Source organism: Mesoplodon mirus (assembly GCF_964341445.2).
Source record: "Mesoplodon mirus genome assembly, chromosome: 3".
NCBI lineage: Eukaryota > Metazoa > Chordata > Mammalia > Artiodactyla > Ziphiidae > Mesoplodon > Mesoplodon mirus.
In genome coordinates this window covers 158,023,215-158,050,919 of record NC_138978.1, presented here as the reverse complement: position 1 = coordinate 158,050,919, position 27,705 = coordinate 158,023,215, and the positions used below count along the sequence as shown (strand labels likewise).

The 27,705-nt window shown below is 36.6% G+C and overlaps 1 protein-coding gene across 3 annotated transcripts in view; it reads left to right on the top strand.

The window, feature by feature from the left end:
- Positions 1 to 27,705, top strand: part of RNF2 (ring finger protein 2) — a 56,422-nt gene that overhangs the window by 8,400 nt on the left and 20,317 nt on the right. The window contains exon 1 of one of the 3 annotated variants that reach the window (XM_082615438.1): positions 5,063 to 5,078. The exons of the other annotated variants lie outside the window; for them this stretch is intronic. The gene's annotated coding sequence lies outside the window, so the exon portion shown is untranslated. Of the gene's footprint in view, positions 1 to 5,062; positions 5,079 to 27,705 lie in introns of those variants that run through there. 3 annotated transcript variants of the gene reach the window in all.

Here is a 27,705-nt window from a genome sequence, read left to right as displayed (position 1 = left end):
ATTGTAGTTTTGATTTGCATTTCTCTAACAATTAGTGATGAGCAGCTTTTCATGTGCTTCTTGGCCATCTGTATTTCTTCTTTGGAGAAATGTCTACTCAGGTCTTCTGTCCATTTTCTGATTTTTTTTTTTTTTTTTTTTTTTTTTGTGGTACGCGGGTCTCTCACTGTTGTGGCCTCTCCCATTGCGGAGCACAGCCTCCGGATGCGCAGGCTCAGCGGCCATGGCTCACGGGCCCAGCAGCTCCGCGGCATGTGGGATCCTCCCGGACCGGGACACGAACCCGTGTCCCCTGCATCGGCAGGTAGACTCTCAAACACTGCGCCACCAGGGAAGCCCCAGGTTGTTTGTTTTTTAATATTGAGCTGCATGAGCTGTTTATATATTTTGGAGATTAATCCTTTGTCCGTTGATTCGTTTGTGAATATTTTCTCCCATTTTGAGGGTTGTCTTTTCATCTTGTTTGTAGTTTCCTTTGCTTTACAAAAGCTTTAAAGTTTCATTAGGTCCCATTTGTTTATTTTTGTTTTTAATTGCATTACTCTAGGAGGTGGATCAAAAAAGATCTTGCTGTGATTTATGTCAAAGAGTGTTCTTCCTATGTTTTCCTCTAAGAGTTTTATAGTGTCCAGTCTTACATTTAGGTCTATAATCCATTTTGAGGGTTTTTTTGTGTGTGTATGGTGTTAGGGAGTGTTCTAATTTCATTCTTTTACATGTAGCTGTCCAGTTTTCCCAGCACCACTTATTGAAGAGGCTATCTTTTCTCCATTGTATATATCCTTGCCTCCTTTGTCATAGATTAGTTGACCACAGGTGCGTGGGTGTATCTCTGGGCTTTCTATCCTGTTTGATTGAGCTATATTTCTGTTTTTGTGCCAGTACCATACTGTCTTGATTACTGTAGCTTTGTAGTATAGTCTGAAGTCAGGGAGTCTGATTCCTCCAGCTCCGTTTTTTCCCTCAAGACTGCTTTGACTATTCGGGGTCTTTTGTGTCTCCATATAAATTTTAAGATTTTTTTGTTCTAGTTCTGTAAAAAATGCCATTGGTAATTCGATAGGGATTGCATTGAATCTGTAGATTGCTTTGGGTAGTATAGTCATTTTCACAATATTGATTCTTCCAATCCAAGAACATGGTGTATCTCTCTATCTGTTTGTATCATCTTTAATTTCTTTCATCAGTGTCTTACAGTTTTCTGCATACAGGTCTTTTGTCTCCCTAGGTAGGTTTATTCCTAAGTATTTTATTTTTGTTGCAGTGGTAAGTGGGAGTGTTTCCTTAATTTCTCTTTCAGATTTTTCATCATTAGTGTATAGGAATGCAAGAGACTTGTGTGCATTACTTTTGTATCCTGTAACTTTACCAAATTCATTGATTAGCTCTGGTAGTTTTTTGGTGGCATCTTTAGGATTCTCTATGTGTAGTATCATGTCATGTGCAAACAGTGACAGTTCTACTTTATCTTTTCCAATTTGTATTCCTTTTATTTCTTTTTCTTCTCTGATTGCCATGGCTAGGACTTCCAAAACTATGTTGAATAATAGTGGAGAGAGTGGACATCCTTGTCTTTTTCCTGATCCAAATTCAAGGAAATGCTTTCAGTTTTTCACCATTGAGAATGATGTTTGCTGTGGGTTTGTTGTATATAGCATTTATTATGTTGAGGTAGGTTCCCTCTATGCCCACTTTCTGGAGAGTTATCATAGATGGGTGTTGAATTTTGACAGAAGCTTTTTCTGCATCTATTGAGATGATCATATGTTTTTTATCCTTCAGCTTGTTTATATGGTGTATTACATTGATTTGCGTGTATTGAGGATTCCTTGCATCCCTGGGATATAAATCCCACTTGATCATGGTGTATGATCCTTTTAATATGTTGTTGGATTTTGTTTGCTAGTATTTTGTTAAGGATTTTTGCATGTATATTCATGAGTGATATTGGTCTGTAATTTCCCTTTTTTGTAGTGTCTTTGTCTGGTTTTGGTATCAGGGTGATGGTGGCCTCATAGAATGAGTTTGGGAGTGTTCTTTCCTCTGCAACTTTTTGGAGGAGTTTGAGAAGCATGGGTGTTAGCTCTTCAATAAATGTTTGATAGAATTCGCCTGTGAAGCCATCTGGTCCTGGACTTTTGTTTGTTGGAAATTTTTTTTTTTTTGCAGTATGCGGGCCTCTCACTGTTGTGGCCTCTCCCTTTGTGGAACACAGGCTCTGGACGTGCGGGCTCAGCGGCCATGGCTCACGGGCCCAGCCGCTCCGCGGCATGTGGGATCTTCCCAGACCAGGGCACGAATCCGTGTCCCCTGCATTGGCAGGCAGACTCTCAACCACTGCGCCACGAGGGAAGCCCTGTTGGAACATTTTTAATCACAGTTTCAATTTCATTACTTGTGATTGGTCTGTTCATATTTTCCATTTCTTCCCGGTTGTCCATTTTATTGGCATAGAGTTGCTTGTAGTAGTCTCTTAGGATGCTTTGTATTTCTGCAGTGTCTGTTGTAACTTCTGCTTTTTCATTTTTAATTTTATTGATTTGAGTTCTCTCCCTCTTTTTCTTGATGAGTCTGGCAGTGGTTTATCAATTTTGTTTATCTTCTCAAAGAAGCAGCTTTTAGTTTTACTGATCTTTGGTATTGTTTTCTTTGTTTCTATTTCATTTATTTCTGCTCTCATCTTTATGATTTCTTTTCTTCTGCTAACTTTGGGTTTTGTTTGTTCTTCTTTCTCTAGTTCCATTAGGTGTAAGGTTAGGTTGTTTATTTGAGATTTTTTTTTGTTTCTTGAGGTAGGCTTGTATAGCTATAAACTTCCCTCTTAGAACTGCTTTTTCTGCATCCCATATGTTTTGGATCGTTGTGTTTTCATTGTCATTTGCCTGTAGGTATTTTTTGATTTCCTCTTTGATTTCTTCAGTGATCTCTTGGTTATTTAGTAATGTATTCTTTAGCCTCCATGTGTTTGTGTTTTTTACGTTTTTTTCCATGCAGTTGATTTCTAATCTCATAGTGTTGTGGTCAAGAAAGATGCTTGATACAATTTCAGCGTTCTTAAATTTACTGAGGCTTGATTTGTGACCCAAGATGTGATCTATCCTGGAGAATGTTCCGTGCGCACTTGAGAAGAAAGTGTAATCTGCTGTTTTTGGATGGAATATCCTATAAATATTAATTAAATCTATCTGGTCTATTGTGTCATTTAAAGCTTCTGTTTCCATATTTATTTTCATTTTGGATGATCTGTCCATTGCTATAAGTGAGGTGTTAAAGTCCCCCACTATTATTGTGTTACTGTTGATTTCCTCTTTCATATCTGTTAGCAGTTGCCTTATGTATTGAGGTGCTCCTATGTTTGGTGCATATATATTTATAATTGTTATATCTTTTTCTTGGATTGATCCCTTGGTTATTATGTAGTGTCCTTCCTTGTCTCTTGTAACATTCTTTATTTTAAAGTCTATTTTATCTGATATGAGTATTGCTACTCCAGCTTTCTTTTGATTTCCATTTGCATGGAATATCTTTTTCCATCTGCTCACTTTCAGTCCTCATGTGTCCCTAAGTCTGAAGTGGGTCTTTTGTAGACAGCATATATATGGGTCTTGTTTTTGTATCCATTCAGCAAGCCTGTGTCTTTTGGTTGGAGCATTTAATCCATTCACATTTAAGGTGATTATTGATATGTATGTTTCTATGACCATTTTTTTAATTGTTTCGGGTTTGTTTTTGTAGATCTTTTTTTTCTCTTGTGTTTCCTACTTAGAGAAGTTCCTTTTAGCATTTGTTGTAGAGCTGGTTTGGTGGTGCTGAATTCTCTTAGCTTTTGCTTGTCTGTAAAGCTTTTGCTTTCTCCATCAAATCTGAATGAGATCCTTGCTGGGTATAGTAATCTTGGCTGTAGGTTCTTCCCTTTCATCACTTTAAATATGTCATGCCACTCCCTTCTGGCTTGTAGAGTTTCTGCTGAGAAATCAGCTGTTAACATTATGGGAATTCTCTTGTATGTTATTTGTTGTTTTCCCTTATTGCTTTCAGTAATTTATCTTTGTTTTTAATTTTTGCCAATTTGATTATTATGTGTCTCAGCGTGTTTCTCTTTGGGTTTATCCTGCTTGGGACTCTCTGTGCTTTTTGGACTTGGGTGGCTATTTCCTTTCCAATGTTAGGGAATTTTTCAACTATAATCTTTTCACATATTTTCTTGGGTTCTTTCTCTCTCTCTTTTCCTTCTGGGACCCCTATAATGAGAATGTTGTTGTGTTTAATGTTGTCCCAGAGGTCTCTTAGGCTGTCTTCATTTCTTTTCATTGTTTTTTCTTTATTCTGTTCCATGGCAGTGAATTCCACCAGTCTGTCATCCAGGTCACTTATCTGTTCTTCTTCCTCAGTTATTCTGGTATTGATTCCTTCTAGTGTTTATTTCATTTACGTTATTGTATGTTTGTTCTTTAATTTTTCTCACTGTTTGTTCTTTAATTCTTCTAGGTCTTTGTTAAACATTTCTTGCGTCTTCTCGATCTTTGCCTCCATTACTTTTCTGAAGTCTTTGATCATCTTCACTATGATTATTCTGAATTCTTTTCCTGGAAGGTTGCCTATTTCCACTTCATTTAGTTGGTTTTCTGGGATTTTATCTTGTACATAGCCCTCTGCCTTTTCATCTTGCTTGTATTTCTGTGAATGTGGTTTTTGTTCCACAGGCTGCAGGGTTGTAGTTCTTCTTGCTTTTGCTGGCTGCTCTCTGGTAGCTGAGGGTATCTAAGAGGCTTTTGCGAGCTTCCTGATGGGAGGGACTGGTGGTGGGTAGAGCTGTTTTTTGCTCTGGTGGGCAGAGGTCAGTAAAACTTTAATCCTCTTGTTTGCTGATCGGTGGGGCTTGGTTCACTCCCTTTGGTTGTTTGGCCTGAGGCGACCCAACACTGGAGCTTACCCGGCTCTTTGGTGGGTCTAATGGTGGACTCTGGGAGGGCTCACACCACGGAGTACTTCCCAGAACTTCTGCTGCCAGTGCTCTTGTTCTCACGGTGAGACACAGCCACCCCCCACCTCTGCAGGAGACCCTCCAACACTAGCAGGTAGGTCTGGCTCATCTCACCTGGGGTCACTGCTCCTTCCCCTGGGTCCTGTTACGCACACTACTTTGTGTGTGCCCTCCACGAGTGGAGTCTCTGTTTCCCCCAGTCCTGTCAATGTCCTGCTATCCCATCCTGCTAGCCTTCGAATCTGATTCTCTAGGAGTTCCTTCTCCCGTTGCCGGACCCCCAGGTTGGGGAGCCTGATGTGGGGCTCAGAACCTTCACTCCAATGGGTGGACTTCTGTGGTATAAGTGTTCTCCAGTTTGTGAGTCACCCACCCAGCAGTTATGGGATTTGATTTTATTGTGATTGCACCCCTCCTACCATGTCATTGTGGCTTCTCCTTTGTCTTTGGATGTGGGGTATGTTTTTTGGTGAGTTCCAGTGTCTTCCTGTCAATGATTGTTCAGTTAGTTGTGATTCCGGTGCTCTTGCAGGGAGAGCATGTCCTTCTACTCCGCTATCTTTAGTGTCGATCGTAAAATTTTTAACTAACATATTTGTGAAGAAAACATGCCTCATAGAATTAGTGGAAAGATGCTTTTTTATTTTTGTGAGGTAGTGTTCTCTAGGAATGTTTCCTCTTGTGATTGTAAAGTAATGGAAGCATGTTAAAGCCTCTCAAATATTGATAGTTGAATTTTGTCTAAAATATTAAGACTAAATTTCTCCATTCTTAATGTTATTATGATTGGTTACATTTGTATTCAGATGTGGGTCTCATTTACCAGTTTGAGTTAACTAGTCATAATTTATCAGTTTAGTGTCCTGAGATATTTTTTTTTCCTGAGAAGTCTCTATAACTTTTGAAAATTTAGTGTTACAGTTTTGTATAATTCAAATAACATGATTGTTAATTCTAATTTATTTTATTCTGAAATCTTTGAGTCAAGGATACTGGAATAATTGATTTAGGAGAATTAAGACAGTACAGTTGTGCCAGTGAGAAAAAAATTTTCACAGAGTCAAGAAGCTGTCATTCACTTCTTAAATGGATTGATTTTAGTTTTAATCCCTATGTGCAAAATAGTGCTTAGTCCTTTCAAAAGTAATTAAGAGCTAAGAATGGGAAAAAATCCATGAATTAAGTTGTCTTTTTAATGAAATATAATAACTTACAGTTGTCACTTTATTAATTAAAATTTTTTTACTGGAAAATTTAAGAAATGGAGAAAATCATAATTTCAATACTCAGTTTTAATTGCTCTTAAATTTTGATGTATTTCCCTTTGGAAATAAATTTTAGCCTTTGGCTTTTGTTTTGTTTGAAACATAGTTTTAACTATCTTTTGTATATAGACCTAAATTTATGTTTATTTTAAAATCTGACTTTAGATATCACTAACATTTTCTATGCCATAACCATTTTGGTAACATTTTTGATGATTGCATAATATTTCAGGTAGATGTACCATAGTGTAATTATACACTTCCTTGTGGTTGGATCCTAAGGTTCCTTTTAGCTTTATGTTGATGGTAGGGAAGTACAACGTTCATTGTGGCAACCAGATGGAAGTAATCAACAAGTAGTACCTGTTGTCTCCATAAGTTTATCTTTGCAAGAATAAACCTGTGTTTTTTTTCTTAATTGAAGTGTAGTTGATATACAATATTGTGTTAATTTTTGTTGTACAGCAAAATGATTCAGTTATATGTATACATACGTTCTTTTTTATATTCTTTTCCGTTATGGTTTATCACAGGATATTGAATACAGTTAGTAGGACCTCGTTATTTATCCATTCTATATATACGAGTTTCCATCTGCTAACCCCAACTCCCAATCCTTCCCTTCCTCACTCCCCTCCCCCTTGGCAACCACAAGTCTGTTCTCTACGTCTGTGAGTCTGTTTCTGTTTGATAGCTAGGTTCAGTTGTGTCACATTTTAGATTCCACATTTAAGTGATATCATATGGTATTTGTCTTTCTGACTTTACTTCGTATGATAGTCTCTAGGTCTATCCATGTTGCTGCACATGGCATTATTTCATTCTTTTTTATCTCTGAGTAGTACTCCACTGTATATATATACCACATCTTCTTTACCCATTTATCTGTTATAGACACTTTGCTTGCATGTTTTGGCTATTGTAAATAATGCTGCTGTGAACATTGGGGTGCATGTATCTTTTCGAATTATAGTTTTGTCTGGATATGTGCCCAGGAGTGGGATTGCTGGATCATATGGCAACTCTATATTTTTAGTTTTTTGAGGAACCTCCATACTGTTCTCCATAGTGGCTGTACCAGCTTACGTTCCCACCAACAGTGTGTAGGAGGGTTCCTTTTTCTCCATATCCTCTCCAGCATTTGTTATTTGTAGACTTTATGATGGCCATTCTGACTGGTGTGAGGTAGTGTCTCACTGTAGTTTTGATTTGCATTTCTCTAATAGTTAGCCATGTTGAGCATCTTTTCAGGTGCCTGTTGGCCATCTGTATGTCTTTGGAGAAATGTGTCTTTAGGTCTTCTGCCCATTTTTCAATTGAGTTGTTTGTTTTTTTGTTGTTGAGTTGTGTGAGCTGTTTCTAAATTTTGGAAATTAATCCCTTGTCAGTCACATCATTTGCAAATATTTTCTTCCATTCCATAGGTTGTCTTTTAGTTTTGTTTATGGTTTCTTTTCCTGTACAAGAATTTGTAAGTTTGATTGGGTCCCATTCGTTTATTTTTGCTTAAAATAAACCTATCTTTGATGGCAGTGGCTTGTTGTGCAGTACAGCTGAAGAAAACTGAGAAGCAGTTAGAGAAGGTAGCCTCCATTTCCCTGTTTAAGATTTGGAATTCTTTTTTAGACAGTGTGTAGCAAGTGTTTTTGGCCTTCAGTCCAAGGATCTCTTAAGGATCCATGAGTAGTCTGGAATTTTGCTTGTGTGTTCTTTTGTATTTTTTATTTTTGTATTCTGCACCCCACCCCCCAGAGATGAGAGTTCCTAGCTTTCATCAGATTCTCAAGGGGCATATAGACTCAGAAAAGTTAAGGGACATGGACTTATAGGATTTTGTTTAAAAAGTGGAGGTAGAGGGAAAACTATATTTAAAAAGTGCCTGAAAACAGTAAGACAGTGTCTGTTGTATCAAATTACTGTTAGTTTTCCTTTCCATTTATTGTTCAATAATATAGAATCAGTTTTCCTTAGGAGAGAAAGGGTTTTGCTGCTTTTGCTACTTAAATTCTTCTGTACTGTAGTATTATTATGGTTTTCTTTTTTTAACATTGGTTATTTGAAGAACTCACATTAAGATTTTCAAAGTCTAATTGCTAATAAGTAACTTTGCCCTTATAGACATATACATATGTCTATATATTTTTAATATATACATATTTAAATCTTTTTAAATTGCTAACCAGGAACTCTGCCATAATGGACATTAAAAATATATCACCTAAAACATGCTCATTTTACAGATAAAGAGAATAAGAGGTATATATCGACTTGCTCAGTCATGTTGATTTCTAGTATATATGAGCTATGCCAGACTTTTGCTGCTTTGATGAATCTAGAGGTTATGCTAACCTTTATATTTATTAGAGCTATAAGACATCTTTCTATCCTTAAAGTTTCTGGTTTCTTTTTTCTTCATCTAAGACCCTGGCCTTTGAAACTGCAGGAGCTGCTTTTTGCCAGTTTTAAACTTTTTTTGATGCAAGTTGCAGAAACCAGGAGATAGGGGCAGAAGAGAAATCAGTTTACCTTTTGAAATTGTATCAAGAGCCCAAAATGAGAATTGAGGTCTCCTGAATCCCAGTCTGGCTGCTACTGTTTTCCATAACAGTTGCTTTTCTGCGAAAGAAAATCTACCCTAAGTAAAGGGACACCAGAAACACATTCTTTACTTCTCCAATCTTATCTGTTGTTTTAAAACTGTTAAAATCTGTGCTTGTTGTATTTTGGTAATAATAGTAATAGGAGTTGGAAAATGGAGGGAAACCCCCTCTACAAACTCCAGCAACTCCATGTTATCTTCTAAAATAGAACTTTTACATAGCTATAATTGTAGCACAAAGGCAAGTTAGTGGCCTCTCTCATCTCTTTACCTTACCAGTATTACTACTTACTGCATATGGTATTAATAATTGTTATTTTTAATGATTGAAGAAATTTCCCGATGTTGATGTTGCAGCGGGTGTCTCCGTGCTGATGGCATTATTATTGTAGTAGTAGTAATAATAATAATAATTGGCGTGGTAGTTAAAGGCATGGCTTTCTTAGTCAAATAGACCTGAGTTTGAGTCTTTCCTCTGACCCTGTGAGACCTTTAAACAAGTTGCTTGCTTGTTTGTTTATTCAGTTATTTATATTTTGGCTTGATTTCCTTATTTATTAAATGCGGGCAGTAATAGTACATATTTCATAGGGTTGTTAGGATTAAGCAAGATTTCATATAAAGTGGTAAATACTCTGTAGATGTTACCTATTATTATTAATAGCATTACTTTCTAGGACTGGGATTACTGGGTGCAAGAATATGAATGTTTTGTATCTCTGGAAATGGATTGCCTAGCTGTTTTCTGAAAGGGTTATTCCAGTTGCTGTTGGGAGAATGTGGAGGCATCAGCCTTCAGCTTTCTTATCTTTCTCAATCTTATTTTTTCTTTTCTGCCCTTGTCAGAAATTTAGACCCTGTTGGTATATTTTCTGTGACACAGGGAATGTTGCTGTTACTTTGTACATTGTTACTTGCTAAAGCTAACATTTGTTCATCAGCGCTTCTGCTGCTTCTGACAGGAATCTGCACTTGATAGGCATTTCTCTTCCCAAGAAAGGATGACAACCTTGGTATACCACTTTTCAAAAGTTGTTAACGTCGGACTTCCCTGGCGGTCCAGTGGTTAAGATGCTGCGCTTCCAAAGCAGGGGGTGTGGGTTGGATCCCTGGTCGGGGAACTAAGATCCCATATGCTGTGCAGTGCAGCCAAAAAAAAAGTTGTTAACATCTATTCTGGCGTGTTGGGTTTTGGACTGAAAGTCGTTAGTTACTAGAATTCTCTTTTTAGCTTTGCCATTAATGATAAGCATATGTAAATCTTTAAGCTTTGCTTTATGCTTTACTTGTGTTTCATATCTCCCTCTCAAAGAGAAATACAAATCTCTTTCTGCCGTTAAATCTGCAGATTTTTATTGGGAGCCAACCATGTATGCTGATGGCATAGAGCAACAGTCCACAGTCAGTAGTAAGCTGGTTACACACATCAGTATGCTCCCCTGTTTACAGTTTCCTGTAATCTGGGTACGGACGTGAAATGAAGTTGGTACTCCCTCTTGCTCTACTTAGGAACTCAGAATTTTTCTGCTCTGCTCAGCAAATTATCAATGTCCTTTGTGTCTCTTGGTCTTGTAGCATGGGGAGAATGAAAATTAATCTCTCTCTAAGAATGTGGTTAGTTTGTGTTGTAGAGCTGGTACATGTTCAGGGCTGAGAACCTAGATTATGCAAGAGTTTGGGGTTTAAACTATAGTACTAATGAGTCAGTAGTTCGGCAGTAGTTTGGCAGTAGGTCGCTAGATTCAAATAATTGGTTGAAGCAGTTGACTGGGAACCCCTTAGGCAAGCAGAGGTTGATACATATTAGAAGAATTACAAAATCCAGACTGGCAGATGAGAACCAGGAGGTAAAGTGCCACTGTAAGGACTGTCTTGTCAGAGGGACAGACAACTAAGAATTCAGGAAATCAACAAAAATGGGAGGTTCTGACCAAATGGAGCAAAGAAGAAAAAAATAACAGGAGGAAAAAGCAAACAAAACCCTCCACGTGTACAGCCTCTAGCACAAAGATACCAGTTCAGAGGAAAATCTATAGCTAGCTCACTGTTTAAAATATGTATGCAAGCATACCAGATGGATGTGGAGAGCTATGGTATCAGCTCTTTTCTTTAAGACAAGGAAAAAAGTGCAGAAAACCTTGTATATGACTTGGAATGCTAGACGTGTGAACTTTTAATGCACAATACGCCTCTTTTTGACCTGCTTTGAAAAGAAAAGAGTGGAGGAAACGACTGGTCGAGGTTGGTTGAAGTGTTCAAGTTGAAAGAAGTTGCTAAAGGTAGAATACCTTCTTAGCTCAAGAGGACACGACTGTGTTAGGCATTGTACTATTCAGGATATTTAAGCAAGTTTTTTGATCCACAAAATATGAGAGCTAAGGGGGCTCTTTATTACTTAATATAAATTCTTAAACTTAACAAATAAGGAAACTAGATCCTCAGTTAAAGTGACTAGCCTTAGTTCACCCAAGAATTTGGAAGCAGACCTTCTTTACTATTTGAGTATATTTGTAGAAGATTTGTGGCTATTACTGTTTCAGTAACTGATCTTCCTATTATCAAATTGTCTCCACCTAGTGGCAACAAATATTTTGCAAGGCTGAGTACAGCCACCGGGGGAAAAAAACTGCTGGGGGCCTTTATTCCTCACTGCTTTTGAGGAAGTCAGCCTGGTGACAGTTGTGTTGTTTTGGGGAAGGGAAAGGAGGAGACAGTGTGCCTAATGCTTACTACATTTTCCGTAACCTTATAGGAATTTGTAAACTCTTTATACTTGAATTAGGCAGCACGTTTATTGTTGACCATGTAAGAAGTTCGTGTGTTAAGCTTGTACTGTTTTCATGTACACACACACACACACACACACACATATTATATAAGCATATATGCATATATACTCACATACATACTTTTTTCCCCTCTTTTCCCATCTTTATAATGAGTTAAAAGATAGCATGATAACTTCATCAGTGGAGAATAGATGAACTAAACAATAAATGGTGTTGGGACAATTGCCAGTTACGTTGAGGGGGGCGCTCTGTGGCGGGGAACAGGTGCTGACCTTTGTAAAAATTGAAATTCTGAAAGTATTAGAATAAAGTATGGGTGGATGGTGGATACTGTGTACAATTTTAGAGTATGAATTAGCTTTCCAAAGAAGCCATAGAGGAAAAGATAAATACATTAAAAATATATAAAAAATAAAATCTATGGCCTAAAGAAGCCAAAGGCAAAAGACAACAAACTGGGGGAAAATATGTAACAGTCATGACAAGCAAAAGGTCAATTTCCTTAACAGAAAAAGTTCTTACAAATTAATTTTTAAAAAAACTAATAGAAATGGATATGAATAAGTAATTGACAGACCCCCCCAAGAAATGGCCAACAAAGCTCTGAAAAGATACTCAGCTTCACTCATGGTTGAAGCCTTGCAAATTAAAACAACAATGAAATATCATTTCCCACCTATCAGATTCGGCAGGCTTTTTAACAAAGTGTTGCTAATTCTTAATTGGTAAAAAGGTACATTGGTCTAGCAATTTAGCAATATTTGTCTGAATAAAAAAAATTACCTGCCTTTTGTTCCAGTAATTACACTTTTAGGAATTTGCCTAGGCAACATCTTAATTAGTATAATTTTCTGTCAAATGTAAAGTCAACAAAACATACATTAAACTAATGAATGAATGAATGGTAAACCACATCTTTATTGGGGGACAATTTCAGGAACTTATAGTATCATTTGGAAATGCCAGGAGTTTCCTAAGGTCACTTAAAACTAATCTTTAGCTAGAACAGTTCTCAACCCTGGCTATACATAGAAACCATCTGGTTGACTTTCTAACCATACCAAGAGCCCCAGAAATAATGATTCAGTTGCTCTGAAATGGGACCTTGGTATCAGAATTGTATCAGAGCTCTCCAGGTGATTCCTGTATGCAGCCAAATTTGAGAACTACGTCTCTAGATTAAGGTTGTTTTTCCTGTGAATACATTAATTTTCTTCTGGCAGAAGATAAGACTTTATTGGGCAAGTAAGCTGAAGTTCATATTTTTTCCACCTTGTCCCACCCTGCCTTTGGCTTTCGCTTACAATTTGGGTTCAGCTGGTACGTTAGTTTCCTATTGCTGCTATGACAAACTACCACAACATAGTGGCTTAAAAATAACACAAGTTTGTTATCTTACAGTCCTGACAGCCAGAAGTCCACAGTGGGTCTTGGGGAATTAAAATCAAGGTGTTGACAGGGCTGTGTTCCTTCTGGAGGCTCTAGGGGAGAATTCATATCCTTTTTTTTTTTTAGCTTCTAGAGGTTACCTACACCCTTTTGGCTCATGAATTCTTCCTCCATCGTCACGCCAGCACTATAGCATCTTCACATTTCTTTCTTTGACTTATACCTCTGCCTCCATCACATTGCCTTCTCTCTTTTAAGGACCCTTGTGATTACACTGGGCCAAATCCAGATAATCCATAAACTCCCCATATCAATATTATTGATTTAATCACATTGGCAGAGTCCTTTTTGCCATGTGTGGTAACATGTTCACAAATTCTGGCCATTATTCAGCCTGCCACAGTTGGAGACCTAATTCAGAAGCCACTAAAAATTTACAAATGGAATATTATATTGTATTTTAAATTGATATCATATTGCAGCCCAAAGGAAATTAGCTTTTTTATGGTAAGTTATGATTAATGTTTATTGCCCCTCAGAAACAATCTGCAGTTTTTCTTTTATTGTTAGAAATGTGGGTTGGATAGCCTAGGCATTCTTGTTTCTATTACAAAATAAATAATAGCTATCATATATTCTTCACAGAATGGTACAAAATAGGTGCATACTTTATTTCAACCCTGGCAGGATTTTATACTTTGATATTTGTAGTATCTCCGAAGAGTAGTTTATAGCAGGGTTGAGGTTCACCAGTAGGTTTCTTCCTATTGGTGACGAGTTGTTTTCAAACCAGCTGCAGATAATCCTTAAAGATTGATATATGGTGGGATAATTTTAACTACTTCTGTTCCTACACCTGTGAGTTCAGTTAACAAGCCCAGAATTTCCTTTGACCCTTACTCCACTTTTTCTTTTTAAACTGCATGTTCCTTTCTCTTTATAGTTTTGGCTAATATAAGCTGAAATTTCCCACCAGAACCTTTCTTGCTTCAGATGGGTTTATTCTTCTGGATGACCTTGCATGTACCTTATGTGCAACAAATGCAGAACTGAATTCAGCTTCTCATCCCTTCCTAGAAGATGCATACCATTTCCTGTTTAAAAAACATTTAAAATATTTTTTTATTGCTGTAAAATATATACTATGTAAAATTTACCATTTTTGATCATTATTAAGCATAGTATTAAGTAGCATTAAGTACATTAACACTGTTAATGTAACTATTACTACTATTTATTTCCAGAACTTTTTCATCATCCCACACTGTAACTACTCATTACCAATCCACCCCCGCCCCCAGCCCCTAGTAACCACTATTCTACTTTCTATGAATTTGACTATTCTAGGTACTTCATATAAGTGGAATCACAATCTTCATTCCTTTGTGTTTGGCTTATTTTACTTAGTATAATGTTTTATTTATTTAATAGTTTAATGTATTTTAATAGCAAACTTACAGGAACAACACAGAAGACAGACAACATTAAAAACATGTACTTGCATATAGGACAATTCAGAAAAGCATAGTGAATGGATGGAATCTACTATATGATAAAAATGCTACAAACACCATTTAGTTGCAGTCAGTAAGAAATTTACTCGTTTTAAAAAAATCCAAATGCTGGCATTGTCCAGAAAAATTTAACAGGTTTATTTATAATTGTTATAAAGTTGAACTGCTGAGACATTTTGACTTGCATTAATGCTTTATGTCCCCTTATTTATATTAAAAATTCACCCACAAATGAAAATGGAAAAACTGCCAGTACCTGATTTCTGTCCTCTATTTTTCCAGTCATGTACTTAGGTACTTTTTGACTTCATTGGGCAGGGGTTGGGGGGGGAACTAACATTCAGAACTACCAGTAACAGGAGGATAGTGTTCTTTGATGTGCAAAAGTTTTAAATTTTAATAGAGTCCTATTTATCAGTTTTTGCTTTTGTTGCCTGTGCTTTTTGTGTCATATCCAAAAACTCATTGCCGAATTCAGTGTCATGAAGAATTTCCCCTGTGTTTTCTTCTAAGAGATTTATAGTTTTAGCTCTTACATTTAGATCTTTGATCCATTTTGAGTTAATTTTTTTATGTGGGATAAGGTAGGGGTCTAACTTCATTCTTTTGCGGGTAGATAGCCATTTTTTTCCAGTAACTTTTGTTGACAAGACTGATATTTCCCCATTGAATGATCTTGGCACACTTGTCGATGTAATTGACCATAATACATGAGGATTTACTTCTGGGATTTCTATTCGATTCCATTGGTTGGTCTGTATGTCTGCCTTTATGCCAGTACCAAATTATTTTGAATATTGTAGCTTTGTAGCAAGTTTTGAAATTAGGCAGTATGAGTCCTCCAACTTGTTCTTTTTCAAGATTATTTTGGCTATTTGGGGTCCATTGAGATTCTATATGAATTTTAGAGTGAATTTATTTTTTCTGCAAAAAATATTGTTGAGTTTTTGTTAGGGATTGTACCGAATCTGTAGATTGCTTTGAGTAGTATTGTCATCTTAACAATATAAAGTCTTCTGATCTATGAACAGGGGATGGGATGTCTTACCATTTATTTATGTCTTTAATTTCTTTTAGCAATGTTTTGTAATTTTCAGTGTACAAATCTTTTTTCTCCTTGGTTAAATTTATTCCTAAGTATTATTCTTTTTGATGCTTTTGTAAATGGAATTGTTTTATTGATTTCCTTTTCAGACTGTTCATTGTTAGTATATGGAAGGTCAGCTGATTTTTGTGTTGATTTTTTTCCCCCCTCTGCAACTGTTGAATTCATTGATCAGTTCAGTTTTGAACATTTTTTGGTGGAATCTTTAGGGTTTTCTACATATAAGATCATGGCATCTGTTAACAGATACTTTTACTTCCTTTCTAATTTGGATGCCTTTATTTCTTTTTCTTGCCTAATTGATCTGGCTAGAACTTCCAAAAATACGTTGAGTAGAAGTGGTGAAAATACCATTTCCTGTTTTGTTATCTCACTTTCTTAGCATCAACATCTTAAAAAACCCACAAGCTTGTGGCTCTACTCTCTTCTTTTCTTATTTCCTATATCCCATGTATTTTACCTTCTCAGTATTTTTCAGCTCTGTCCCTCCTAAGTCATTCTTCTTATTACCAGCCCCATTCTAGGCATTTCTTATTTGGATACTAGCCTTTAACTAGTATTCTTGCCTCCCTCATCCTCCACTGTTGCCAGAGTTGGTCTTTTTGTCCTAAATGCAAATCTGATCTTGTCACTGCACTGTGAATTTCTCCTGACACCTTTGCATGACATATTGAGCCTCCCTGATCTCACCCACAGTTTAATTCTTCAGCCTCACTCTGTGCCACTCCCTTTCTCCCTCTTATCACCAATTTAATGGTGAACTACTTGGAGTTTCACGAACACCATGCTGAGTTGTGCCTTTGCTTTATGTTGGTCCTTCAGGACTGCTTTCCTTTCCTCAGTTGGTTAACTTCCACTTAACTGTCAACTCTCCTCCTCCAAGGAGGAATGTCTTTCTCTAGGTTTCTTTGTGCTCTTGTAACATTTATCAGACTGTGTTGAAAATATGTTCAGGGCCCACTAGCCAGTAAACTCATGGAGGGTCTCATTTCCATCATGTGCTGTGGTAGCTCTCAAATGTTTCCTAAACTTTTGAACTGAACTGTTTTTCATTATGGGTCTGCTAGCGTCTCATATGGGTAGGCAGAAGGACAGAAGGAAAACCAGGCTGCTGCTGATATAACTGGTGTTGGCTATTAATAGCCCTTGATAGGTGCTTTCTGAAGTCTTGGGGAGAGACTGAATCGGGCCATTAAGAAAGTGTCTGTCGGGGTGGGGAAAGTGAAGGAGTAGTGTTTGAGGAGATGAGATAGTGATGAGAAGTATTATAGGAGGGCACAGATCACACTAAATTATCTAGATCTGCATTTTAAATGCTTTAAAAAAATCTTAAAGCATTTATTTTTCCTGTAACTGTAACTTAATTTTACATAGAGACCAGAAAACATTAAGTCTGTTACCAATAGTACTCAGAAACTTAATTAAGACTGGATAATGAAGATATGGTAAATCACCTTTGAAAGGTTCCTGCTTTGTGTTCCACAGCGTGGAAAGATATAATCCAATTAGGAAGTGATTATATTACCTTTTAAAATAAAGCTGTTGGGTTACCAAAAGTAATTTAGCTTTTTATTCCAGATGTTTATTACAATGACAACTTTTCCAATAAAGAACACTTTCTTTGTGTTTTAGAAGCTTACAGAAATTAGTGTCTGTCTTACAGCTGTAGCTTTAGATTAAACTGCTGTGAGTGGCTTTTACGAGGTGATGCCTATTGCAGGCAGTGTTATGATGGCAGTTGGATTGCTTACTCAGAATTATTGCACCCTGGTTTGCCTAGTCTTGAATAAATTTCTAAACTCTAACACCTGTATCCTGTGAGCAAGCAGTGTTTTAATTAAGGAACAAATCGTTTGCTCATTCACATGTTGTATAATGTAATGCAAGAGGAAAAGAAAAATGCTAAAGGTTGGGAGAGTTAATTTTTTTTTTTTTTTTTTTGCGGTACACGGGCCTCTCACTGTCATGGCCTCTCCCGTTGCGGAGCACAGGCTCTGGACGTGCAGGCTCAGCGGCCATGGCTCACGGGCCCAGCCGCTCCGCGGCATGTGGGATCTTCCCGGACCGGGGCACGAACCCGCGTCCCCTGCATCGGCAGGCGGACTCTCAACCACTGCGCCACCAGGGAAGCCCGGGAGAGTTAATTTGATGTGACCTTTATTTACTTTATGTTCAGAGATGGCAATAACTATGGAAGAAAAAGATAAATTTCTTGTCACAAAAAAAAGAGTTTCGTAGTTTTTGTTTCATAGTAGAGAAATAAATCTCAAACAAATGAAGAAAAATGCTTTATAGGAAAATGGGATAATCTAAGTAATTTAAAAGTGATTGTATTTTCTGATATATGGTTCACAGTTTAAAAAACAAATTAAGGAAACAAATCATATACAGGATAAAGACAGAAGTATTGGCTGTGAGGAGTTAGTTATATAGTTACTTTTACTTTTGGCAGTTGTGGTACGCTGAAAAATGGACCCTCCAAAGATATCCACATCCGAATCCCGGGAATCTGTGATGTTACTTTATTTGGGGGGTGGGGGTGGGGGACTTTGCAGATGTCATTAAGTTAAAAATTTTGATATAAAGAGATTACCCTGGATTATCTGGGTGAGGTCTAACTGTTATTACATTTGTCCTTGTAATTGAGAGGCAGAGAGAGTTTACATGCAGGAGAGGAGGAGGCAATGTGACCACAGAGGCAAAGATTGGCGTGTTGTGGCCACAGGTCAAGGAATGCCAGCAGTTACTCCAATCTGGAAGAGAAAAGGAACAGATTCTCCCATAAAATCTCTGGAGGATGCACAGCCCTGCCAGCGCCTTGATTTTGGCCCAGTGATATTGATTTAGGATTTTTGGCCTCCAGGACTGAGCGAGAGAATTTTCTGTTGTTTTAAACCACAAAACTTGTGGTAATTTATTTCAGCAGTTGTAGGAAACTAATACATCAATCTTTCTTCAAAGTATGAATGGACATTTCTAAATAACTTCATATACCTTAACTCTTTGTTAACTCTTTGTTCTTTTTGGGGGGGGTATATTTATAGTCAAGCATGTTAGACTCTAGTTCTATTTCAAATACTCTGAATAGACCAGGTAATTTTTATGATTAAAACAACTGGTAAACATTTTTAGGCGCAGAACTTTGAGGTTTTAGATCAAAATAAGTTACATTTAAAACTCTTTTTTGGGGAAGAGTGTTTTTATTCATTCTGGAATCTCCCTGGTGGCTACTTTCAATAGCTACACTCTGGTAAGAGTACAATTTAGAGTCCTAAAATTTTACAACACAGTGTCAGTCCTTTTGCCTGTGTATCTGCTGTTTGATAAGAATTCTTCTTTCACCTGTACTACAGAAAATGTACACTTGAGGCTCTTATTGAGAATGGAGTTATGAGTTTTTTATGCCCCAGCATGTGTCAAGGAGTCTTTGAGACTTGACACGTTGGTTTATTAGGAGTCTGACCAAAGTGTAAAGACCGTATAGATTCTCTACTCTTTAGCCCTGTATCCTTAATGATCAGACAGCAGTGTACCTGGCCTATATTAATCTTCTCAAAGATTATATATGTGTTTGGGGAAAGAGAAGGATAATTCAAGAAACATCCATTTGAATGCCTCTAAATGTTCTTCAAAGCTGTGGTTCAAGATGCCCTTCTTTATGTCACCTAGTGCCCCTTTTATAAAGAATCCATAAGTTTCTAATGGGATTTGAGCTAGAAATATCTCTATCTAATACTTCTTTTTTCCCTTAAGCTTCCAAGAACTGCTCTTAGTATTCAGTTACATACAGGTGACTAGCAGTAAACAACTGACAAAGATATCTGCCCTTTCTGGCAACTTCTGTTTGTTATAGAAAAGGCCTTAAATAAGTAGTCTTGGAAACAAATAAGCCTGTTGATTGATTTTTTTTTAATCACATGAGGCACATGATCAAGCATTCTTGAGTTCCTTTCTAAAATAATAAAATCATTATTTTCGAAAGGGGTTTTATGTAAAAATTTTTATTTTTAATAAGTTAGGGGGTGGCTAAGTCATTTTTTCCCCTAGTCTTTTACATATTGGGGGGGCCTGAGAAATAATAATTCCTATTTATTGAAATAAAGGAAATTATATCTTTTCAGTTTTATGGGTTATCATTTATAAAATGCCAGACATTTTATATGAACATCTCATTCAGCTTTACCAATGACACTGAAAAGTTTTGTCATTTTGCAGATTAAAAAAAAAAAAGAGCCTTGAGAGACTGAGAAATTTTCTTGTGGATCTATAACCAGTAACAGCCAGCATTAACATGCAAACTCAGGTTGATCCAGTTCCAAAAAACACTCTGCTTTCTAGTTGTCTCATTTATTGTACTATAACAAGGATATCCCTAAAATATGAAGTTCTCTGACTTTATGACTGAAGAATTTATGGTTTAGTGGATCTGTTTTTCCTTCTAGGGGAGCCAGAGAATGATCTTCGGAGCAAATGCATGGCCCAGTCAAGGAATTTGAGGGTCTTGGAGGTCTCAAAGAGTTGAATGGAATCTGTATTAGTATCGTCCTTAGTTTTTTCATGTGAAACCTGCTATTTGCCACATCTAACGTCTATAGACTAGACCACGTTTTTTTAATACTCCCCTCAGCCAATTTGAGGATTATAGATGAGAGGTGGGATAAAAATGGCACTTTGGGGAGCCTTTACATTACTTTGCTAGGTACTATTAAGAGAATATTTATGTGAGACGATGTTATGATTAGTGTCTAAGTCCCTAGATGAGTCTTCAAAAGACTAATCCATAATGTAATTGAATTAGTATACAAATACAAATTTTCCAATAGTTTAGACATGTAACTTAAGTATGATATATTTTTAATGTGGAAATTTTAGTTTCTAAGTTGGGGATTAATGACAAAATAATTTGTATATTCATTTTAAAAAATTTGTCACTCTTCCTAAAGCCTGAATTACAGGATATGTTTTACCAACCAAATTCTGTTAGAATGATAAAATTTTGATATCTATATTTGTTCATATTATCCTGAAAGTAGACAACATTTCGGGGGCCAGGATAGATTTTACAGTAGTAACCACATCAGTTCCCTTTTGCCCCAGTTCTTCACCCCTAGAGTGATGCAGTGAGAGTGGGATGTTCGTTTGGTAGGTGATAAATCCCAAAAATTTGACTCTAGGCGCTTGTATACAAGTTGCCCACCTCTCCTTCTGAGAGAGGGAGAGAGACCTTTGCTCCCAAATATAAACAAATTTTCCTTGGTTACGGAAGGGGAGGATCCTAGATTCTTAATCTTTGGACTATTAAATGAATGTTTCTGGGGGAAAAATTAGACAAGTCTCAGAATTTACAACCCCTGGAATGTCTCTCTAGTCTCACAGCTGTCCCACCCTGAAATATAAACACATATCCTAGAGAGGTGAATCTCTTATCTATAAGTTTTCAAAGCCTGTCCTTTGAAGGACAGATTTCTTTGCTCAGAAAGTCCTCACCATGCAGAAACATAGAACTATTTTCTCTGCACATAGAAAATAGACCAACTGATGAATCTTCCTTTTTGTTTTATCTTTTCTCATGTTAATTTGAATTGACTTTTTTTTTAGTCATGAAAATATGAAATGTTAAGGTTGCCTAATTTGAGTTCCTTTCTTTATGTCATCATCACCATTGTTGAGTTGTTCAGCAAATACTTATTAACTATTATATGCTAGGCACATTGCAAGGTACTGAGAATATTGTGGTGAATAAGATAGGTAACTACCCTGCTTTCAAGGAGCTTAGAGGCTATTAAAGTGTAATGGTGAAAAACAAACAAACAAGAGAAGACTTGAGAGAATGACAAAGTTAGAATTTTGTTGGAATGCATGAAGGAGCTAGCTGTGGGAATATTGTGGGGGAAGAGAGCATTCTGTTGCAGGTAGAAGGATGGCTACTGAAAAGATTCTAAAATTAGAATGCGTTTGCCAAGATTGATAAAGATGGCAAATGTGGCTAAAACACAGTCAACGGAATTCAAAATTACAAACATATTTAGGTATTTGGATTTCCTTTTTAATTGCTTAAAAGAGGTCAATCACATCATACATTTTGCTCTACAACTTGCTTTTTTTTTTTAACTTAATGTATGATGTATACATATGTTGAATTCCATGTCAGTGTGTATAGCTACATAGTATTTTGTACTATGGGTATATTCTAATTGACCATATTCCCATTGATAAATATATATGTACATGATTTTTTGCTATTACAATGCTGTGATGACTCTTCATGTATATATATTTATTGCATACCTGTATGAGAATTTTTGTCAGGTAGATTTCCTAAGAGAACCATTATGAGGTCAAAACTTCGGTGCATTAAAAATTTTGACAGATATAGGCTGCTCTGAGTGGTGATGGTTCAACCAGTACCGTACAGTGAGTCTTATTTTTTGATTTGGCCAAAGAGCAGAGAGTTGTTTTGGTGTATTCTTCCATTGGCAGCTATTTTTCAGATACTGATTTTTGATTCACAAGTTAATTTTATTAAATTTTTTGAAGGATAAATGAATGGGATTATTTTATAGTTTAAGGTTACCTTTGTGTGTTAAAATACATGTACTAAAGTTCTAAAAGCTGATGTGTCTACTATTAGACTTATAAAGAATGTGGATAAAATTACATCAGCCAGTAAGTTAATTGTATGTTGATGAAAGGTAATAAACTGAAAAGTAGGGAATGCATTTCCATAGGGATTTCTGTACCAGTCGTGTATAGTTTGATTCAACCAGTTTCCATTTCAAAGAGTACATTCTTAATGCCAAAAACCGCAGTTATGCCTGAAATGCCAAATTGCTCTGTCCCCAAAACCATGCCACTGTACACTTCCAATGATTTGAGAATTCCTGTTTCTGCAGACCCTTTTAACACCCAGTATTATCAGTCATCTTAATTTTTGTCAGTATTGCAGACAAAAAAATAGAGCATTTGTTGATAACATTGTCTTGATTTGCAATTTAGTGATTTGTAGTGAAGTTAAGCACAATGTAGTTCTGTTGGCCACTTGTATTCCTCTGTTAATTATTACCCATTTATCATTTTTCCTATATTGAGTTGTCTTTTAAATTGACCTGGGGGAAGATTTGTTGTGTATTATGGATTTTGGCCTTTGTTTATTATGTATGTTGCAAATATTTTCTCTCTGTCAATTTTTTATCTTTTAAATGTGCTTATATCTTTTGTTGTTTTTTGTATATAAGTTTAAAACTTTTATGAGGTGAAATGTGAACTATTTTTAAAGCCTTCTGGGTATTGTGTCTTGCTTAGGCTGCCTCCCTAATCCCAATCATATGAAGACATTCTACCTTCTTCTAGCTCTTTCATATAGTATTTTTAAAATGTTTAATCCTTCTAGAATTTTTTTATTCATTTATTTTTGTAGGTACATCTGATTTAATTCAAAAAACTTAAAACTTTTTTGTTATCCCTCTGATTTAAAGTATCCTAAATTACATAAATTCACATGCTTTTGAACCTTCTGTTTTGTGCATTATTTCATTCATCTTTATGCATTAATTCATTCGTCTTTTCTTCAGACCATAGTGTTGCTTTTTGTTAGGCTTTAATGTTTGATGTAAGGTAAGCCTCACTGATTATTTTTCTCTTTTAAAATATCCTGGGTGTTCTTGTGCATCTTCTAAGTGAACCTTAGAATCACTTTGTCTATTGATATTTTGATTGGGATTGCCTTACATTGGATTTATATGTTTATCCAATTTAGGTCTTCTTTAATGGCCTTCAGTTAAGTTGTAGAGTTTTGTCTGGTCAATATTTTTTGAAATTTACTCCTAAATATTTCATAGTTTTTGTTGCCATTGTGAATGGTTGTGAATGGGAGCTATTAAAAAGTACATTTCTAAGTGGTTATTCCTGGTTTATAGGAAACCTGTGGCTTTTTGGCCTGGTTTTCTCTCCTCAAGCCAAACATGTTACTGCCTTTTTTTTTTTTTAGGTCTAGTAGTTTTTCATTTGATGCTACTGGACGTTCCAGGTAGCTATATTATCTGCAGCTGATAATTTTGTCACTTCTTCTTCTAGTGTGTGTATGTGTGTCTCTCTCTTTTCTTTTCTTTTTTCCTGGTGGCATAATTTAGGGCTTCCAGCAGAATGTTGTAGGGCAGTCGTGTTTTGCTCCTGACTTTTTAATAGGCATCTTCAAAAGTTTTAACTTTGGGGCTTCTGGCGTATTTTCATCAAGTTAAGGATATTTCCATTTATTTCTAACTTTCTAAGACTTTTAATTAGGAATAGTTGAATTTCTTAAGTGGTATAAAGATGAATATAGCATTCCCATATAATCTAATTTAAAAACCTGTTTTATATCTATGTGCATTTTCTAACTTTTTTTCCCTTTTTGATTATGTCAGAAATTTAGCTATGGATTAGCTGTATCAGGTTACTAAATTTTGCTTTCATGAACAAGTCTATTTTTTTTTATTATTATTTTTTTGCTGTATGCGGGCCTCTCACTGTTGTGGCTTCTCCCGTTGCGGAGCACAGGCTCCGGACGCGCAGGCTCAGCGGCCATGGCTCACAGGCCCAGCCACTCCACGGCATGTGGGATCTTCCAGGACCGGGGCACGAACCCCTGTCCCCTGCATCGGCAGGCGGACTCTCAACCACTGCACCACCAGGGAAGCCCTTTGTTTTTTTTCTTTTTAAAGCAGTTGTTTCTGTTTGATTTATGCTTTTATAATGATCATTTTCCCCTTTTACTTAATTAGGTTCATATTCTAATTTCTAATGCTTGGTTCGTATTTTTTTTTCCACTCTCCATGGTTTTATTACTTAAAAATTGAAGGTTATAAGTATTTCTGAAGGACATTTTTCTCATTACACATCCCATACATTTTGGTAAGGTTGTATTTTCACTTTATTAATTTATAAAGAACATATAGTGTCAATTTTGCTTTCCTTTTTAACCCATTCCAGTGTGGCTTTTGCCCCTCAGCTTAACCCCATTTGATTCTTGGGAAGATCACCATCATGGCCCCTTCTTTAGTTCTGTAACCTCTTCTTGTGTATTTTCCCATTTACTTACCTGTCACACCGACCCTTCTGTCTTTCCGACATGTCTGTTTCTTTGAAGTCCTTCCTTGAACTTCTGTTTTTAATAGCTCCTTTTCTCTTCTTGATTATCTAAACCAATGCTCTTTTTCGTATCTCTCATTTAGAACTTAAGAATTTTTAATTGATTGTGTGCATACTTGTGTTTACTGCTATCATTCTTAGCACTTTGTACAGTGCATGTGGTGCAATGGATAATCAGTATTTGAATGAGTGAGTAAATGATACGTAATCTTATGAAAGGATTGGGGCAGGGAGAGGGACCTACCCAGATATATAGGCCTTATGTCAGGGCAGATCAATTTTGGTAAAAATACTTCAGGAAAATTGATAATCTGGAAATTAAATTTCTTTCAAAGTATCCAAGCCTTATAGACTTTTGTGTAGCTCAGGAGTACACATACATACCCTGCTTTGAAGATTCCTAGTTAAATCATAAAAGATCAGCATTAGGAAATTCTTTCCATTTATGTATTATTTAAAGTGCATTTTTTTCCTTTCTAAATGTCTTCCCTCACTCATTTATTTAACTTTTATTGAAAAGCAGGCTCATTTCTAGGTGTAGGAGAAAATATTAAGATGTATCAAATTATTTAAGTCAGTGGGATAGACATGTAAGCAGCTCTAATGCAATACAAGTAAGTTCAAAATAGAGAAAATACTTTGTACTTTGCACCCCTTTTTTCTACTCACGTAAGTATATATAACCTTTTCCTCTGGCTTCTTCAAGATCTTTTCATTGTCTTTGAATATCTGTAATTTGAAAATGATATGCTGAGGTGTGGTTTTTTTGGCATTTATTCTGCTGGGTATTCTCGGAGCTTCCTGGATTTGTGGTTTGATTATCTGACATTAATTTGGGGAAATTCTCAGTCATTATTGTTTCAAATATTTCTTCTGTTCCTTTCTCTCTTCTCTTCCTAGTATCCCCATTACATGTATGTTAAATCTTTTGTAGATATTCCACAGTCCTTAGATATTTTGTTCTGTTTTTCTCAGTCTTTGTTCTTTTTGCTTTTCAGTTTTTGAGGGTTCTATTGGTACATCCTCTGACTCAGAGATACTTTCTTTAGCTGTAGGCAGGCTACTAATAAGACCATCAAAGGCATTCTTTATGGCTGTTACAGAGTTTTTGAGCTCTAATTTCTTTTTAGTTCTTTCTTAGGATTTCCATCTCTCTGCATACATTGCCCATCTGTTCTTCTGTGGTCTTTATCCTTTAGAGCCCTTAGCATATTATTCATAGTTATTTTAAATTTCTTGTCTGATAATTCCAGTATCCCTGCCATATCTGGTTCTGATGCTTGCTTTGTCTCTCAAATTGTGTTTTTGTCTTTTGGTAATGCCTAGTAATTTTTTCTAGAGCCGGACATGATGTACTGGGTAAAAGGAACTGCTGCAAAAAGGCCTTTAGTAATGTGTTGGTGAGGTGTGGGGGGAGGGCAAGGGTTCTGTAGTCCTATAATTGGTCTCAGAGCCTATGCCTCTGGCTGTGAACTTCACTAGTGGTTCTTAGTTTTTTTCTAACCCCTTTTAGGTGGGACAGGAAGACTAGAATGGACTGGAGTTGGGTATTTCCCTTCCCCAGGTCACTTAGGTTCTGATAATATTCCATCAGGTTAGGTTCTGGTTAACTAATTTTCCCTGAGGGCAGGACTTGTTACGAAGAACTAGAATACTCTGGCATATTTAGAAATGGTTCCTTTTCCCCTCCCTCTGCTGGAAGCATGAGGGGATTTTTCTCTGATAATTAGTGTGGGAATCTGGTTGGGCTGCTGGAGGTAAATTTCACAGTATAGTGGGGGCCTCCCTGTGACTGGGTCCTCCTGGAGTTTTTAACTCTCAGACTTGTCCACACTGAGCTTCCTCCAACCATTTTTCAGTTATAGTTCAAGAGCTTCCTATCTGACACTGCTTCCTACTGCGGTTTCAGTGCCTCAGTCTGCTCAGGTATGTTGAGATTCCCTGTATTCTGTCTCTTCAATTTTGAGGCAGTGATTTTGCCTTGTGTCCTCCTCTCGCTTATGGATCCCAGAAGAGTAGTTGACTTTTCAGTCTGTTCAGCTTTTTTACTTGTTAGGACTGAATGGTAACTTACATGCAGAACTGGAAATGAAAGTCTAACCTTTTTCTTGTTTAAAAAAAGATAAGCTTACTAAATCTTTTTGTGTAGAATGCATAGGAGTTTTCGTCTCTTTTGCCTGCTCTGCTGTTTGCTTTATGGGTAGTCACTTCTTGAGGGTGTTGTATTGAAAAAGCTTTTGAAACCACATTGAGCCTCCACAAAAGGACTTGGTGATCTACCATGTGCGAAGATGTGGAAAGTCAGCATGAGTGTCAGGTATTTGTGGTCCTTAAAAGAGCATTCTGAATATCCTATTGCTGTTTCCCCTTCAGTTATTGAAGCTGTGAGCTTTCAAAATTCAGCTGTGACTAGATCTTTCCTCAAGATTTATTTTCTGTTTCTGTCACTGCTACTAAAGTTATCTTGTCCAAACTATAATGCTAACATTCTCTCCACAAATTTGAGTGCCTACTTTATGCAAGAAACATTTCTGTTTTGTTGGGGGTATCTTTTATTCAGAAGTATAATTTAGGTGGGTATTGGGCCACAGGTAGACCTAGATCTTCTGTTGTGCTGCAGGGATCTTCAGGCAGTAGTCAACTGGGAAGCACATTCCTGTTGCTGGAAAGAATCCCTAAGATTACTTTGTCTGACACCTAATTTCCCTTCTTTGCTGGCTTCAACTCTACTCTCCATCCTTTCAGATTATAATTATTACCTAGGCCATCCATTCTTGTTCCTTTCCTCTTTCGTTGCTCTGTCTATATACATAGATGACTCCCAAATACCGGTTGTCAAAATCACAATTTATTCCCATCCGAAAAACAGAAGCTAAATGTCTTTTACATTCTTGGCTTGGGCAAAAATGAGCTGCAGACAGAAATGCAGCTTCT